This window comes from Myxine glutinosa, chromosome 6, assembly GCF_964187855.1.
Source record: "Myxine glutinosa chromosome 6, kmMyxGlut1.1, whole genome shotgun sequence".
Classification (NCBI taxonomy): Eukaryota; Metazoa; Chordata; class Myxini; order Myxiniformes; family Myxinidae; genus Myxine; species Myxine glutinosa.
In genome coordinates, this window is record NC_136266.1 from 165,191,785 (window position 1) to 165,209,599 (window position 17,815).

Consider the following 17,815-nt stretch of genomic DNA (forward strand, 5'->3'; position numbering starts at 1 on the left):
TGTTTTGTGTATCAATCTTACAAGATTGTTGACACCGACAGTGTGCCTGTCTGGAAATGGATAGTTTTATGTGGATGGGATTGAATATGCAGAGAATCCGTAAAATAAAATAGAAATAAAATTTGATTATGAACATTATCTCTTTTGTCAAGGGAGATGGAATATAAAGATTTGATGTGCTGGGTTATGAGCAGCTATTCATTCATAGTAAAATTGTGAGTAATTTGGGGATTCCATTTTGATAGAATTTATATGAGAATAACAGCTATTTATGGATATGAGCTTCATAAAAGGAAATGAGGGAGTACAAAATTATCCAAATTTGGGAGAGGTCTTACACTGACTTCCCAGAATACTCTGCTCATGGATTTATATATATATATATAAACTTGAATTTTATCAGCATATAAATTGTGCTGCATGTATGGATGTGTATTAGGCATAGATGATATGGGAAAATAGTAAAGAAAATCTTGCTGATTGGAACTATTGTGAGTTTTAAAACGGAATGCATTGTGCATCTTAAACCAAGGGGCAGACATGAACGCGCTGTTACGTTATTTATACTCAGAACGCGCTGTTACATGTACCTGCAACATATTTGTTAATCTCGCACACCTATATTGGCATACTGGTGTCAGTAGTACTCACTGGGTGCATAGAAATGGATGAGCAACAGTTAAGGGGGTGTATTAAAACACTTACTTGGATACTTTCTACAAAAGTAGGGGTTTCAATAAGTGGTACCATACACATGGGATTCATCAAATTAAGTTTTGGAGTTCAAACAAAGTCACTGGTTAACAGATGGGAATGGATAGTAAATAAATTCTTCGATGCTGGGTAAATGAAGTGAGATATTACAAAGACTTATTAGAGCTATTGTTCTTCCTTGCAGCAGTGGGAGAAAATTTAGATCCAACATAATGAATCTATAAATGAATGTGATAGGGATAATATCCTCAATTTGTACTAATTATTTGATTGTGGGTAAAGGAATTAATTAATCGTAGTGGATTGTTAACAAGCAGCCTGAAATGTCCTGAGAGTGTGCATCCATGTAATCAGAAATCCCAGATTTGTTTTTACAAACAACATTTTGGTAGAGATCTTATGCGGACGAATACTTGCTTGGTAGATAAAAACGGTACTGCATGTTGGCAGCCACTTCAGTGGCCATTTAGGCCGAACAAATAGGAAAAAACTGTAATTGAATATGTAATTTACAGATGAGTATTTGGGAAGTAAAAAGGGAATTTATTGATTTGGGAGACATTTTTCGAAGGTTTATTAAAGTGTTGCAATATGACATTTGGCAAGGAAAATTATTGGATGGGAAAATTAGATCTGTTTATAAAATGAGTTTGTTGACCCATTGAAGTTAATTCTTTGAATTGTTGTTTAATTAGCATTTTGAGTTCAAATTGGAAATAGTTTGGTAGAGCTTTGGTTAAAACCTTTGGTTGCAGAGTTTTGGAACAAATTGATAAACCATAGGAGATTGATAAGAATAGAAAAAAAATATGGACCCAAAATAGAAAGTTGGATTCATGCCCCTCATTGCAAACAAGGACATGGGGCTAAGGTGGACGATCCCACAGAAAATGAGGCTGCACCTAGCAGCCCAGCAGAACATTCAGTGGTAGATAAATGATAGTCGTGATTTACAGTCATTTGAATTACATTTTAACACCCCTTGCATTGTTAAACATTACATTTTCAACATGTGATATTCCTACTTGGGATAGTGACATTTATTTGCCTACATGACATACAATTACCTGCTGATATTAATACAACATGAGTGAAAAATGTATCACAACTACACTCATGATCAGGGGATTGAGTTCAACCCCGGGAGATAGGGGGATCAGGGCAAGACAAATAATCTGATTATGTTACATATTAAGGGATTTTCTTTATTTACCTTTTAGGAAGCTTGTTAGTTTGGTATATAATGTTAAATGTCATCGACATATAACTATGTCATAGGTATGAATATATACAAGGAGTAGCAGACTTGTTTGTTGGTTTAGTAGTTATATTGGCAATTGTTTTAGTGGTGGCTTGCTTGAAAGCCTTAGTGACGGTGTGTTTGAATAAGGTAACCAACAACACGATGATAACGCATGAAGTGACAAATGAGGAAAGAAATGTGAAACCAGAAAAGGAAGACTTTTATGGCGACATAAACAGTAGAATTAAGATAATGGCATAACGACAATGTTATGAGTTGTGTCAATTACAATATCAGTGAACTCATATCACCACGAGTGACACACTGTTAGAAAAACAGAGGGAAAAGAAAAAGTGGAGAGGAATTATGGTAATAATACATTATGCTTAATTTGTTGGTTTGGGAAAATTGTTGTTGGGAATTAGATATTCCCGTTTGTGATTGTAATCATATACAATGCTATTCTTAGATTAGTAATAAAATACATACCTGATTGAATATTATTTGTGTGACGCATATAAATGAATATAACGTTTGTGTTAAGGAAAAAAACAACAAATTGTTGAATGTGAAACTGTCGGAAGATATACATGATTATGCTGATTTCATGGTAAGATGTACCCTATCTGATCCAGTGTGTGCGGAAAGCAGATTCAGATGTGACTGAGCATAAGGATAAGACGAGATCACAGTTTGGAGGGATTGCTAACGGAATTGGGAAGAAGGTCGAGAAAGAAATTTTGTGGCTAAAAAATGAAGTTAATCGTGGCATACACCCTCTTTCTCAAAGAATGATGAAGACATTCTCCCGTGTAACTTGGAGATGAATGCTTACCTTCACCAAGGAAATTTATGTGACCATTTGCCTGGATCACACTGCAACATATTGTCGCGTAACCGTGATTAACACCACAGAGTACGGATGACCGATTTGCGAGACTTTAACTCCCGAGGCGAACACTCAATGGCGGACTCACGTTCAACACCAACGCGCGAAATGGCGGGACGCAGCGAAGGCTCCGCAGCCTTATCTATTAAAATGAAACACCCAGGAAACTGCGTTCAAATATGTACAGAAAATAATATAAGGATTTATTATTAAAAGTAAAGCCAGTGAAAAAGCACGCGCCGGTAATACTAATAACTAAATCGGGACGTCCCCACACGACTGATATCAGACACAAAACGAGGGAGATTAATACGAAAATAACAAGTCACGTCGTGTGCAGTGTACGCGGATCCGGGCTTATCTGTCTTTGTCGTCTTTGTGGCTGCCGTCCAACACCGCTCCTTTCGGCCCGATCGCACACCTCGCTCCAAGTTCCACGGCCCTCTGCCTCCGCCTCCAAGCGCCACCAGGCCTCGTCGGTCCAACGCAGGGCTGCACGAAGCAACCAAAAACCAAGTGCCAACTGCCAACTGCTGAGTGCCGAGTGCCAACTGCCAACTGCAACGAGCTGTGGTCACGAATGTTCAACGAACTGGGACGACTCGAGATCAGATCGCAACTCAACTCAACTGGCGAACTCAGAGAGACTCAACTCAACTCAACTGGCGAACTCAGAGAGACTCAACTCAACTCAACTGGCGAACTCAGAGAGACTCAACTCAACTCAACTGGCGAACTCAGAGAGACTCAACTCAACTCAACTGGCGAACTCAGAGAGACTCAACTCAACTCAACTGGCGAACTCAGAGAGACTCAACTCAACTCAACTGGCGAACTCAGAGAGACTCAACTCAACTCAACTGGCGAACTCAGAGAGACTCAACTCAACTCAACTGGCGAACTCAGAGAGACTCAACTCAACTGCTCAAATGGCGTCCGACCGTCGCATATATCTCTCCCCGATCACGTCACATTCGCGCACTCCTCAGCCAATCATATGGTCCCAGCTCGCCGGTCACGCCCTCTACGGCATGCGACTCCTAACATCTCCCCCGTTACGCGACCCTGCGGTCCTGGCATAACACGTGCCGGCCCGGTTTGTAGGCCTTGGGAGGTGTACACGGTGGCGGCCAATTGTGGTGGTGTTTTTGGCCTGGTTTCCTGTCAATTTAATACGAAGTCCTTGTCAGGGAAAGGGGATTATTTAATGTTGCGCTAAGGACCTAACTAATGTTTATGTGGTTTGCAGTGCCATAAAGGACAAAGGTTTGATTACTAGGTGATACTCACAGGGGCGTTACCTTTAACCCCTCACTATTTAACACTCGAATCTCCAGGTAGATCCACACTCATACATCTTACCCCGACAACCGCCTAAACATCAATAACTTATTACATGTAGAGTCCCTGTCACGACAGCCGAATACCTACCTATTCAGATCTACCTAGCTCTAGATGTTGCATTACCAAATTCATAACACAGCCCCCCCCCTGGAACCGTAGCTCCTGCAAGGTTCACCGCAGGGCTACCATTCCAGCCTTAACACTTACTGTCACACACTTAATTAACCTATGAAATAAATCAGGAAGGGCTGTGGGAAGTGAGTCGGACTACCTACCTACACTTCCTTAACATGCTGAACCCCTTAACCATCATGCAAGTATGTACATCTTCTTCGTTGTTCCTGTGGAGGGAGGAAACAACAACACACAACACTAACTTAACCACAAAACTTAACCATCTTTCCAAAACTCAAAACTCTAACCTTTGTACATACCCCGGTCTACAGACCGCGTCCCCCGGTGGATGCCACAAGACACAACCTTACCTGCGGGGCCATCCCCAATGCATCCCACTAAATTTCCACGGGCCCTGTCCAGATGTTACAGGTGAGTGACACGGCTCGGTGGATTTCGCCCACATTCATGCAACACAGACCCCTTAACCACTCATTCTCATTCCATAGGTCATCAAGGCATTGCAAAAATCAACAAAGCACTTATTCCCAGTACACCCCCTGCAGGACCATGGCATTGATGTCATTCACGTGTGTGTGCATTCCTCAACTAGGCAGCGGGGAGGTACCGCACAAAAGATGGTGGGGGCGCATCAGGCTGTGGTGCCCGCAGTCCCAAAAACAAGTCAACCGACTTACAAATTCATTGCCCCCCCCCCTTTACCTCTTGGCCCCATGACAGCCCAACAGCCCCTTTCCGCCGTTACCTCGCCGGTGAGGGTCTCCACACACACCAGGCTCCTTTGCCTCCTGCTTTCACGCAGCAACACGGGTCACCGGGGGACTTCCTCACCCCGCGGCGCCCAACCAGACCCTCCACCGACGAGCTCCAATTTCCAGTTACCACCGGCTGCCAGGGGTAATTGCCGCAGAGGGGGGCCCGCAGGCATCGCTCCTCAGAGCTTGCTCTGTACCTGCGGACACACACACCTTCCCCACCCACAAGACCCCAAAACACACTTCCTCCCCCACTGCCATTCAATTCTCCACACAACTCAGCACAATTCAGTACAATTCCATAGATGGTGTAAAAGGTGTTACAAGGCTTGCCATGGCCTGCTACATGTGAAATTCCCCCAGTTCACATTTAAACCATCACATCTTCCCAAAAGCACATTTCCAAAAGCACAATTATCACCCCTCATTATCTCCAATAATCATCACACACTCTCCAGGTTCCACTCTCACGACCACATCAAAACACATAACCACAATACAAAAACATACGCCACCCACAAGACACTGTGGCTCCCATTCCATCCCCTCACCGGCCATGTCATCACTCACACCCGCCTCCCAACTCCAATTTACATGTCCCCAATTTCCAAAGCAAATCCTGAAGCCTGGGACAGTACTCCTCAAAGCACTCACCTTAAGTGCAGGTAGTTGCAGGTTGGTCAGGTTCAAGAGTGCCATCCACCACACCTAATTTCCCCCTCACCCTTCCAATCCACTCCGGAGCCTCCCGACCCATGTAGGAGCTCAATCTATCCCCGTGAACTATCTGTGGAAGGGCATGCGGGCCCATCTGAATTTTGAACACCACATCAGTCACCTGCCGAAGCACCACCCCAGGGCCCTTCCAAGGTGAAGTGAGTTTTGGGCACACCCCCTTCCTTCTCCGGGGCCAGTAGAGCCAAACAAGGTCTCCAGGAAGGAAACGAGGTGTGTGAGCCCGAGCGTCATACCGCGTTTTCATCTGCGAAGAAGCCAAGCCAATTTGCTTCCTCGCAAACTCATGAGCCTTTTCCATGCTCGCTTTCAAATTGGTTGCATAGCTCTCCACAGTTGGCTCACCCGGTTCCCCTGGTGACGGTCCCATCAACAAATCTGTGGGGACTCGCATCTCCCTACCGAACATCAACAAGGCGGGGGTGCACCGAGTGGTCGCATGCTGGGCGGTCCGGTATGCCATCAATATAAAGGGAAGGTGCTCGTCCCAATCCTGTTGGTTTTCAGATGTAAAGAGGGCCAATTGTGTCAACAGTGTCCGGTTGAACCTCTCTACCATCCCATCCGATTGAGGCCTCAGGGGAGTCGTCCGGGTCTTATGAATTTGGAGGAGCTCGCACACCGACCGCAGGAGAGCAGATTCAAAGTTCCGGCCCTGGTCAGTGTGTAGCTCCCTTGGGACGCCAAATCGGGAGAAGAATCCCTCAACTAGAGCTTGAGCTACCAGCCGGGCTTCCTGGTTGGGCAATGGGTAGGCCTCTGGCCACTTGGTGAAGTAATCCATTGCCACCATAATGTACCGATTCCCTCGGCGGGTGGCTGGCAGGGGCCCCACCACATCTACTGCCACCCGCTCGAGCGGTGCCCCGACATTGTACACCTGGAGCGGGGCCTTGCGCGCCCGTGGGGGTCCCTTCTTACCGCGGCAGAGGTCGCAGGATCTCACCCAATTTTGAATGTCTCTGCCCGAATTCACCCAGTAGAACCTCTGTCGTAATTTGGACAAAGTCTTGGCCACGCCCAAATGTCCCATTGTCCTAGTCCCATGCACGTGCCCCATAACCACTTCCTTCAATTTGTTAGGTACAATTATCAACCAGGAAGCTACATCACCCATTGGTGTCACCCACTTTCTGAACAAATAGCCCTCTTTCAACCCCAACATCTGCCACTGTGCCCAATAGGCCTTTACCTGGGCTCCGTGTGGAGCAATCTCCTCCCAAGAGGGTCTTTTGTCCTCCTCTAGCCACTGAAAAAGGGGCCCCAAAACGGGATCCTCCCTTTGACTCTCTTGCCAATTCACATCGCCCAATTCCTGTGGGGGTTGTGGCAAAGTTCGCCTGGTCACTCTCGCTGCATATAGGCATGCATCAATTTGGCCCTGCCCAATTGGATCCTTGGCTTCTTGTCTATCACAAAATTTACACTGTGCCTCCCAACAGGGGCGCCGAGAGAGAGCGTCTGCATTGGCATGTGCTTTGCCAGGCCGATGTTGCACAGTGAAATTATACTGCTGCAGCCTCTCAAGCCACCTTGCAATTTGTCCCTCCGGCTCTTTGAACCGAAGGAGCCATTGCAAGGAGGCATGATCCACTCGGATCACAAACTCCCTCCCATAAAGGTAAGGGTGAAAGTGTCCAACTGCAGACAGCAAGGCCAATAGTTCTTTGCGGGTAACGCAATAATTTCGTTCGGGCCTCGAAAGTGCCCGACTGTAATACGCAATAGCCCTCTCGACTCCCTGTTGCATTTGTGACAACACAGCTCCCAATCCCTCCTGGCTCGCATCTGTGTCCAGGATGTAATTGCCATCATCCGTTGGGTATGCCAAAACTGGGGCCTCCACCAGACGTTGTTTTAAGTGACTGAATGCCTCGATGCAGCTCTCTGACCATACAAATTTGGCTCCTTTCTCTGTCAATTTGTGCAAAGGTCTTGCAATTTCCGCGAAATTTGCCACAAATCTCCTGTAGTACGAGCAGAGGCCCAAAAATCCTCGGACCTCCCTTACATTTTTAGGGGCGGGCCACTCTTTTACAGATTTTACCTTTCCTGGGTCAGTGGCCACGCCGCTCTCACTGATCACGTGACCCAGGTAAGTCACTTCCCTCCTGAAAATTTCACACTTGCTCGGATTTAGTTTCAACCCGGCACCCCTTAATCTCCCAAATACGTCTGACAAATTTTCGACAGCCTGTTCAAATGTGGGAGCGTGGACCAATACATCATCCAAATAGACGAGGCAAGTCTGCCACGGTAAGCCAATTAAAACACGTTCCATCAGACGCTCAAACGTGGCAGGGGCATTGCACAATCCAAAGGGCATGACGACAAACTGCCAGAGACCCTTTCCTGTGGTGAACGCCGTTTTCTCCCTCGCCTCTTTATCCATTTCCACCTGCCAATAACCGCTCTTTAAATCCAACGTGGAGAACCACGTTGAGCCTGAAACGGCATCGAGGGTGTCATCGATCCTTGGCAGGGGATACGAGTCCTTGAGTGTCACATGATTGAGCTGGCGGTAGTCCACACAGAACCGAGTGGTCCCGTCCTTCTTCTTAACCAGCACAATGGGTGACACCCAAGGACTCACCGAGGGCTCGATAAATCCGGCTCTTTCCATTTTGCTCACCTGTTCCTCTGCCTCCTCCTTCTTAGCGAAAGGGAGCCGCCTCGGCGGTTGGCGAACAGGCCGAGCCTCGCCAGTGCTAATTTTGTGCCTGACGAGACTCGTGCGTCCAACATCCTCGGGGGAGAGAGAAAAAACACCCAAGTTCTTACCAACCAAATTGTGCAACGTCTCTACCTGCCCCGATGTTAGGCCCTCTTCAGAGCGTGTCATCATGTCCCGCACTCCCTCTGACCAATCACATTTCCCCAAATTTTGCCCTCCTTCCGGCTGTACTGGCAAGCATGTGGATCCACCTCCTCCGGTGACCTCTACTACACTACTGCATTTGGCTACGATGGCTCCGCCCCTTATAGTGCGGGGGCTGTCGGACAAGTTGAGCAGCCTGACTGCCAGCATAGGCCCACGGGTGTCTATGAGGGTGCGACCCACCATTAATTCCTCCGTCCCCTGCGAGGACCACGACTCCACTAGCCCCAGCTGGCCAATGGGTTGAGCACCTGCTGCTAACTCTGCCATCACGACTCTCTCGGACCTGGGAGGCACGGTCACAGTGCGCGGCACCTCCAGCCACGTCCCCTGCACCTCCTCGTCATCCCCCAGTCCCATTAACTGCAGCCTCTCGGTGCCCAACCACATATGACCACGCCCAAGGTCTAATTGGCAGTCATGTTCCACCAGGAAACTCAGTCCCAACAGACACTGATCGCACACCCCCGCCACCCACACAACCACGCTGACCTCCAGGCCACCCAACTCCATCCTCACCACTCCGCGTCCCAATATTGGTGCCGTTGCCCCCGTAGCCAGTTGAAGGCTGTGTCCTTCTACCCTATCAATTTTGTCCCAGCCTCCAACACTCTGGTCTAGCACACCCGGATTGATAATGGTGTCACTGGCTCCAGTGTCCACCACAGCCTCACAAAATTCTCCCTCAATTTTGCATCTAACCCTTAGATTACCCGTGCCAATTTGTCCGCAATTCACTACTTCCACCAAAGGAGGGCGCTTCTCCACACACTTGCCAGCCGAGCATGGCCCCGTATGCTCGGCTCGTTCTAGTTTCCCGCACACTCTACCGCTATTGGCCCAGGCGGAGGTGGTGGTCCTCTGTCTGGCACCTGTGGACCTCCTCTGTCTGGCACCTGCGGACCTACTGGGGGCCCCCTCCTTTCTGGACTGCGAAGCCTGTCAGGAGGTGGGGGCCCATATGGTTGCCGACAATTCCTCTGACTGTGCCCTCTTCTCCCACATCTAAAACAAGTCCCCAAGAACGGACCCCTCTGGTAGCCAGGCGGAGCCCCCCTTTCTCCCGGCCCAGCCCGATAAAAATCAGGCCGTCCCGATGACCAACCTGGACCACCCTGTCGTGACTCGCTCCCTGCAAATTGTCCCCCCATCAAATTTGTCAGCTGGCGGCTGATCCCCCTTAACATTCGCCCGATGTCATCCTCTGGCTTTTCCTGATCCCGCACCTCGGCCCGCCGTACCGTCACAGGTGCCCTCTCCGATGCGCGGTTCGACCTTCTCAAAAAGGTCAGTCTCGCCGCGCATTCCGCTGCCCGGTGCACCGTGGGTGGGTCCTGTAACTCCACCAACGTCCGGACCTCAGGATCAGGGAGAGCCGCCATAAATTTTTCTATCGCCAGCTTGTCCCACGCCTGTGCTGGTAGGTCCCTGTATGCTATCCTCACAGATTGGTATATATCCTGGGCCAGCTCCTGCAACGTCTCATTAGGCTTTTGCCTGCGATGCAGCAGCTGTGCCCTGACCAGGTCGCACCTTGCGCCTGTCCCGTACCTGTTATTCAAGGCCTCACAAATGGCCTTGCTGGTCAATATTCCCTCTGGGACTACGTTTAACACGTCGGCGGCTGACCCCCGCAGTGTCGCCACCAGATTCCCCATGCGCTCCCGCTCTCCCCAACCATTGAGCTGAGACACGCACTCAAATTGTGTCAGGAAAGCCTCGAGGCTCCCTGATCCGTCAAAATGTACGAGGGGGATTGTTTTTCCAGAGACTCTATTCCCCGATTCCTCTCTGTCCAAATCCAGTCCGGGGCCAAAACACCCCCCCAACTGGGTATTCCGTTTCGGAGCCTCTGGTGTCCAAATGTGGCTCGTGGTGAGGGTCTCCTGGGTCACTTTAATCTGGTCCTGAAGATGTTTAACCGACCTACTCACCTCTTCCTTCAGGCTCTCTTGAACCCGACCAACCTCCTGCTTGATGGTATTGTCCCAGATCTCCAGTCGCTCCTGCATAAAATCACTCACCCTTTCATTATCCATTAGTGGCCCCCACAGGCCTTTCTCAATTAACCCTTGCTCCTGCTCTTTTATGCGGGTTTCCAACCCCCTCACTTCCTCGGCCAATTTGCCCCCTTGTCGGTTGAGCAGTCCCCATTCCTCACTCTGCTGTAGCATTCTGGCATCCACCCGGCCCCGATAGCCTTCCAGGTCTCCATTTGCTTTATCAATTCGAGCATTTGTGGCACCAATCTGACCCTCCAACTTTTCCCCCATTTGGACAGCCTGCGTCACGCCCTCCTCTATTTTTGACATTAATTCTTCCCGTTTCAATTCAATTTCCACCCCTATGGCTTTTTCCATCTCCCCCATTTGAGTTTCTACTTTACCCTCAAATTTCCCCAGTCTGTCCGTAATTTGGTTTTGCACTCTCCCTTCTATGCCATCAATTCGTTCCCCCAGCTGCTGTGCCATTTCCCCAATTTTTCCTTCCAATTGTTCATTCCTTTCCTTTATTTCATTCCCTTGTTCATTCATTTGTTCATTCATCACCTCCATTTTTCCCTCCAATCCATCGATTTTGCTGACCATCCCTTTGATTTGTTCTTTCAATCCCTCCTTTAATCCTTCAATTTTATCACTCTGGGCATTCAGTTCCCCTTTTACCCCATCAATTTTATTTCCCAACCCATCAATTTTTCGAAGCAATTGACCCAACATCTGGTCGGTTGTCGGGGCCGTTCCTACTGCTCCCGACTCCCCGGTGGGGGAGGGGGATAAGTTGGTGCTCGGGACGAGGGAGGTTCCAAGGCTCACCTCTGCATCTAATTCCCCTATTTCCGGCTCACTCCCGACGCTGACGGAGGCCTCGCTGCGTACTTCCATCTCATCAATTTCCGACATCCGCTTTCCGGAAGATTGTTTCCCGCGCGCGTATTTATTTTAATACCAAAAACACAATTTAAATTTGACGAAGACGCGATATCGCGCTCCGTATGCCCAATTGATTATTAATTTCTCCGCCTCGCCTATACAAATTTTGCGTTCGAACGTCGGGCGCAATGTACGCCCGACCGTGTCGATGTCTCCCCGCGGACAAAAAAATTTGTCCGACCGTGTCGATGTCTCGCCGCGGACAAAAAAATTTGTCCGACGGGTTCAAATCCCACTCCTGACACCACTTGTCGCGTAACCGTGATTAACACCACAGAGTACGGATGACCGATTTGCGAGACTTTAACTCCCGAGGCGAACACTCAATGGCGGACTCACGTTCAACACCAACGCGCGAAATGGCGGGACGCAGCGAAGGCTCCGCAGCCTTATCTATTAAAATGAAACACCCAGGAAACTGCGTTCAAATATGTACAGAAAATAATATAAGGATTTATTATTAAAAGTAAAGCCAGTGAAAAAGCACGCGCCGGTAATACTAATAACTAAATCGGGACGTCCCCACACGACTGATATCAGACACAAAACGAGGGAGATTAATACGAAAATAACAAGTCACGTCGTGTGCAGTGTACGCGGATCCGGGCTTATCTGTCTTTGTCGTCTTTGTGGCTGCCGTCCAACACCGCTCCTTTCGGCCCGATCGCACACCTCGCTCCAAGTTCCACGGCCCTCTGCCTCCGCCTCCAAGCGCCACCAGGCCTCGTCGGTCCAACGCAGGGCTGCACGAAGCAACCAAAAACCAAGTGCCAACTGCCAACTGCTGAGTGCCGAGTGCCAACTGCCAACTGCAACGAGCTGTGGTCACGAATGTTCAACGAACTGGGACGACTCGAGATCAGATCGCAACTCAACTCAACTGGCGAACTCAGAGAGACTCAACTCAACTCAACTGGCGAACTCAGAGAGACTCAACTCAACTCAACTGGCGAACTCAGAGAGACTCAACTCAACTCAACTGGCGAACTCAGAGAGACTCAACTCAACTCAACTGGCGAACTCAGAGAGACTCAACTCAACTCAACTGGCGAACTCAGAGAGACTCAACTCAACTCAACTGGCGAACTCAGAGAGACTCAACTCAACTCAACTGGCGAACTCAGAGAGACTCAACTCAACTCAACTGGCGAACTCAGAGAGACTCAACTCAACTGCTCAAATGGCGTCCGACCGTCGCATATATCTCTCCCCGATCACGTCACATTCGCGCACTCCTCAGCCAATCATATGGTCCCAGCTCGCCGGTCACGCCCTCTACGGCATGCGACTCCTAACATCTCCCCCGTTACGCGACCCTGCGGTCCTGGCATAACACGTGCCGGCCCGGTTTGTAGGCCTTGGGAGGTGTACACGGTGGCGGCCAATTGTGGTGGTGTTTTTGGCCTGGTTTCCTGTCAATTTAATACGAAGTCCTTGTCAGGGAAAGGGGATTATTTAATGTTGCGCTAAGGACCTAACTAATGTTTATGTGGTTTGCAGTGCCATAAAGGACAAAGGTTTGATTACTAGGTGATACTCACAGGGGCGTTACCTTTAACCCCTCACTATTTAACACTCGAATCTCCAGGTAGATCCACACTCATACATCTTACCCCGACAACCGCCTAAACATCAATAACTTATTACATGTAGAGTCCCTGTCACGACAGCCGAATACCTACCTATTCAGATCTACCTAGCTCTAGATGTTGCATTACCAAATTCATAACAATATGAAAGAAAGGCGATCACTTACTCTTGTTCGAAGGCTTCGAACATTCACCACATCAGAAGTTGCAGGACAACGACATTTTACCTGCAACCTCTGTGAAATGCGGGGACATATGTTATTACTTCACCAACGTCCGGGGAACCAGCATGGAGCTGCAAAAAACGGCTGTGCCCTTGTCACAACAGCTGTGCACGATTCTGCTGGTTGCTCCTGGTAAGGACCATGAATGACCTGAACACCATGGTCCCAACATCATTGTGGATGCATCCGGCATCCCTGTTCCACATCTTGCTGGCCAATCAACGTCACACCAATACTTGCTGCCCACTCACAATGAGGGAGGAGGCAAGTCGACTACAATTGGGTGAAGGCCGTGTTCAGGAATTACTATGGTTTACAGCAAAAAGTGGCAAGAATGCTACAAGGAGAGCAGGGTCAGCCTATGACTCCGCAATGTTACCACAACAGCGAAATCCTACACGAAGTAGTGCAGGAGCTATGAAGACATTAGGAGAAAATGTTTCATACCAGGATTCAAACACAAGTGATCAGCCCTTCCTTTCATACAAAGTCAACATTTGTGTGGAGGAAAACGTTTTTGCCAGATGGTGCAGATGCTTTACAAAACTTGAAAATGAAGTGAAATTGTTGTATCTTGGTGATGGTGAAGTGTTGTTTTGAAAATATATTTGTGATGCAAATGCAATAGATTGAACGATATGGAAGGAGTCAATGACCAACGAAATGTTTTGTGATTCTTGCAGGATGACGGTGTATGCCCAAGGGAATTTGATTCCCAAAGTGATTGATTATTTACTTATACTTGTAATGATGTTTACTTGTAGTGATTGATTATTTACTTATACTTGTAATGATGTTTACTTGTAGTGATTGATTATTTACTTATATTGATGTTTAGATTAATGGTTAATATAAACAAAAAACAAAAAGATGAGGGAATTGTGGAAGTGTAACTCAGCGTAACTTATTAATTGGCACTGGTAACTTATTAATTAACCTGGTAACAAAGCAAATACATTTTACATGCAAACTCTGTGAAGGACGAGTTTGTAAATGAGTTAGGAATGTGCACGAACATGATAATCTCTTGAAACACCTGGTCACAGCCCCAGGCTGGAGCACCCCCCTATTGTTTGATAAATGGAACTCACAACAGGGGGGGCTAGCTGGCGCCAGGAAGGCGACCAGTAACGTCAGCGGAGAAGAGATTACGAGTTCAGCGGACAGAGGATTAAGTCGAGTTGGTCCATATAAGCGGGAGCTGCGGCTGGAGTCGAGAGGACTTGCTGCGAGGAGCTCTGACGAACGGGACCATGGCGGAGGAACATCAGCCGAACGAAAAGGACCATGGAAAAGAGTTAATCTCAGCCATTGAATAATGCGGTATTATTTGGTAAATGGAATGAAGTGAATAATAAAAAAGACCTTTTGTAAACCTGAGTCCGGTCATTGGAGTCCTGTGAGTCATACACGAAATTCTTCCACATTGCTCACGTGAATTGATCATTTGGGGGTGAGTTTTACTTTTGTTTGTTAAAAGAGTTTTTGCATGCAAACAAAGTTTTCACTCTGTTCCAACTTTCTTTCATGAGGGGGGGGGGGGGGGGAGGGGAAGTGTTACGGATTCGTCACTTCCGTTGTTGTGGCTCTCATCCACTGTAAACATTTTTGGTTGCATGTACTATTATTGTTATTGTTTAAGTGAGATAGAAATAACTGTTTTCAAAAGGTAAAAAAAGTTAGTGTTTTAAAAGAAACCGGAAACCGGATCGGGAACCAGACGAGGAGGAAGAAGAGGAGAAAGAGGCAGAGCGAGTGAGGTCGGAGAAGGAGCCGAGCTGTTTGGAGGTCTGGAGCAACCCGATGGCCATCGAACATCCATACCCGAAGGAGTGATTTCCCAGTCGCCTCTTGAGGACACTTTTGCCTATCTTTGGCAGTGTGACTGTCAACCGAGTGGGATTCTGGTCTCGATACAACATCGTTCTGACGATCGCTTCAACATCGACTTTGGCTTGATGCCAGGATGCGGGATAGAGACATTGGGAATGTTCTTTTCGCTCACTTGGAGCACAGTGAGTTACATTGTACGAAACTGATGGTACCATCATAGGAATGATATATTGGTTGTACAATTGATTAATATTGTTGTTGCTGTTATTCTTGTGTGACCTTAATACAATACTTGTTTGTTGGTAACAATTGGTGTGGTTTCACCATTGATCTTTGACACACAGAATATCACATCTTTCTGCCGTGACTCCTCTCGGGGCTCGGAGGTACACCGTGAACGGGGTTTGGGGAGGAGCAAGTAACAAGCTGATATTTGGACATGCCAATGACCAGGTGATTTGGCTGCGAAGGCTATTTTTACTCACGCCAGGGAGTAATGCATTCACTCGTGTCCGTGTGTGTGTGTGTGTTCGTGTGTTGGTGAACAAGATATCTGGAAAAGTTCTGAACGGATTTGGATGAAAGTTGGTGGGATGAATGCCCTTGGGATAAGGAAGAATTGATTAGTTTTTGGTGAAGCTCAGGATATTATTCCTGATCCAGGAATTTTTAAAAGGATTTTTTTTTACCATTGGAAGATATTAAGGCTCATTTTTTTTAACATTATTTTCTATTTATTCTATATTTAACATTGTGGTATGAAAATAGTTTTCATATTTGTTGTAAATGTAGTTTAAACTCGTGGTGATGCGTTAGAGCGGTGTATTTATTTTAGCAACGTCTTCTTCAATGTTCATTTTTTTTTTCTAATAAAGACATAGTCTGTCATTTTAAAACCACCAACGTGTGTATTAGGTTTCCACGTTTCATAAAATGTATCGTTTGATACGTATAATGCTTTAAAACTGTTTTTTTTTTGTTTTGTTTTGTTACCTCAGAAGAGATATCAACATTTAGCTCAGCGAATGTCATTCGTGGTGTCAGTGTTTGATGAACTTATAAAGACTTAGTTCCAGATTTGTCAATGGCTGAGGTATATTAACAAACAAATAAAACAGATATGGCAAAATTCCAACTTTTTTTTGAAAAGATTGCATCTTCACCCAGGGTTGTGAGAGGCTGAAGAAGAAGAAACCTCGCATGGGCTTCCCAGACCAAATAAATAATTCTGTTTCTGGCTCTGTGATTTTCAGGTTTATTACTCCCGACAAGGAGTAACGCATTCGATCGTGTCCGTCCGTGTGTGTGTGTGTGTTCGTATGTTCGTATGTTCGTGTGTTCGTGTGTTCGTGTGTTTGTGAACAAGATATCTGGAAAAGTTCTGAACGGATTTGGATGAAAGTTGGTGGGATGATTGCCCTTCGGTGAAGGAAGAATTGATTAGTTTTTGGTGGAGCTCAGGATATAATTCCGGATGCAGGAATTTTTTTTGTAAAAATTTTTGGGAAAGATTTTTTCTGTTTTACTGCATCAAAGCTGCCAAAATGGCCACCAAAATGTTCTTTTACCTATTATATCCGGTCTTCCTGAGGTCAAATGCACAGTTTAGAAGTGTCATCCATAGATATGATGTATCACCATCTATATTCTATAAATTTGTTGTCCTATCAAATTATAATGTTGTCTTTTCTTAGCAATTCATTATAATCACAATTATAATGTGATTGCACTGCCAGAAATGAATGGTGACATTCGTACAGGATCCAAAGCCATTCTGTCTCAAGTTCTGACAGCAGAAACACCATGCCCACCGATGCTGGCACCAGATGAGCTCGGTGGCAATGCAACCATTATTTTTGATGGACAAGCCTTGGTGATTGCCATTGGGAAGCCACACGGACTTTCTACATTTGGAGATCTGGCTGATGTCTTCAAAAACACTGTCCTTCAGATCGGATATTTGTTTGACCGCATTGATGTTGCATTCGACAGATATTATAAGGTGTCCATTAAATCCGGGACGAGGAAGAGGCGTGCCAAGGGCATCAGACCCATTCGAAGAGTCATTGACAGCCATGAGGTGCCCTTGCCAGCTGACTGGAGTAATTTCCTGGCCTTCGGGGAAAACAAGGCAGACCTGGCACGATTTCTTTCTGAACATATGGTAAGGCATGATCAGCATGACAAAACCATCGTTGTGGCTGGTGGATTCACTGATGAAGAGAGGGTTGAATCAAACAACCCGGATGTGGACACATCCCTGCTTGAAGCTCGGCATGAAGAGGCTGATACCCGTATTATTTTACATTGTGTTAAAAACCAAGCTGACAGAATAGTGGTTCAAGCCAGGGATACTGACATTCTGGTTCTTCTTCTGGCTCACTTCCCTCGAATGTCTTGCATAAAACTCTGGCTCAAAGCGGGCACAGCTAAGAAAAGAAAACATATACCTATTCACACAATAGCAGAACAGATGTCGTTTGGTCCGACTGTGCTGGAAACTATTCCAGCCTTCCATGCTTTGACTGGAAGTGATGTGACATCCT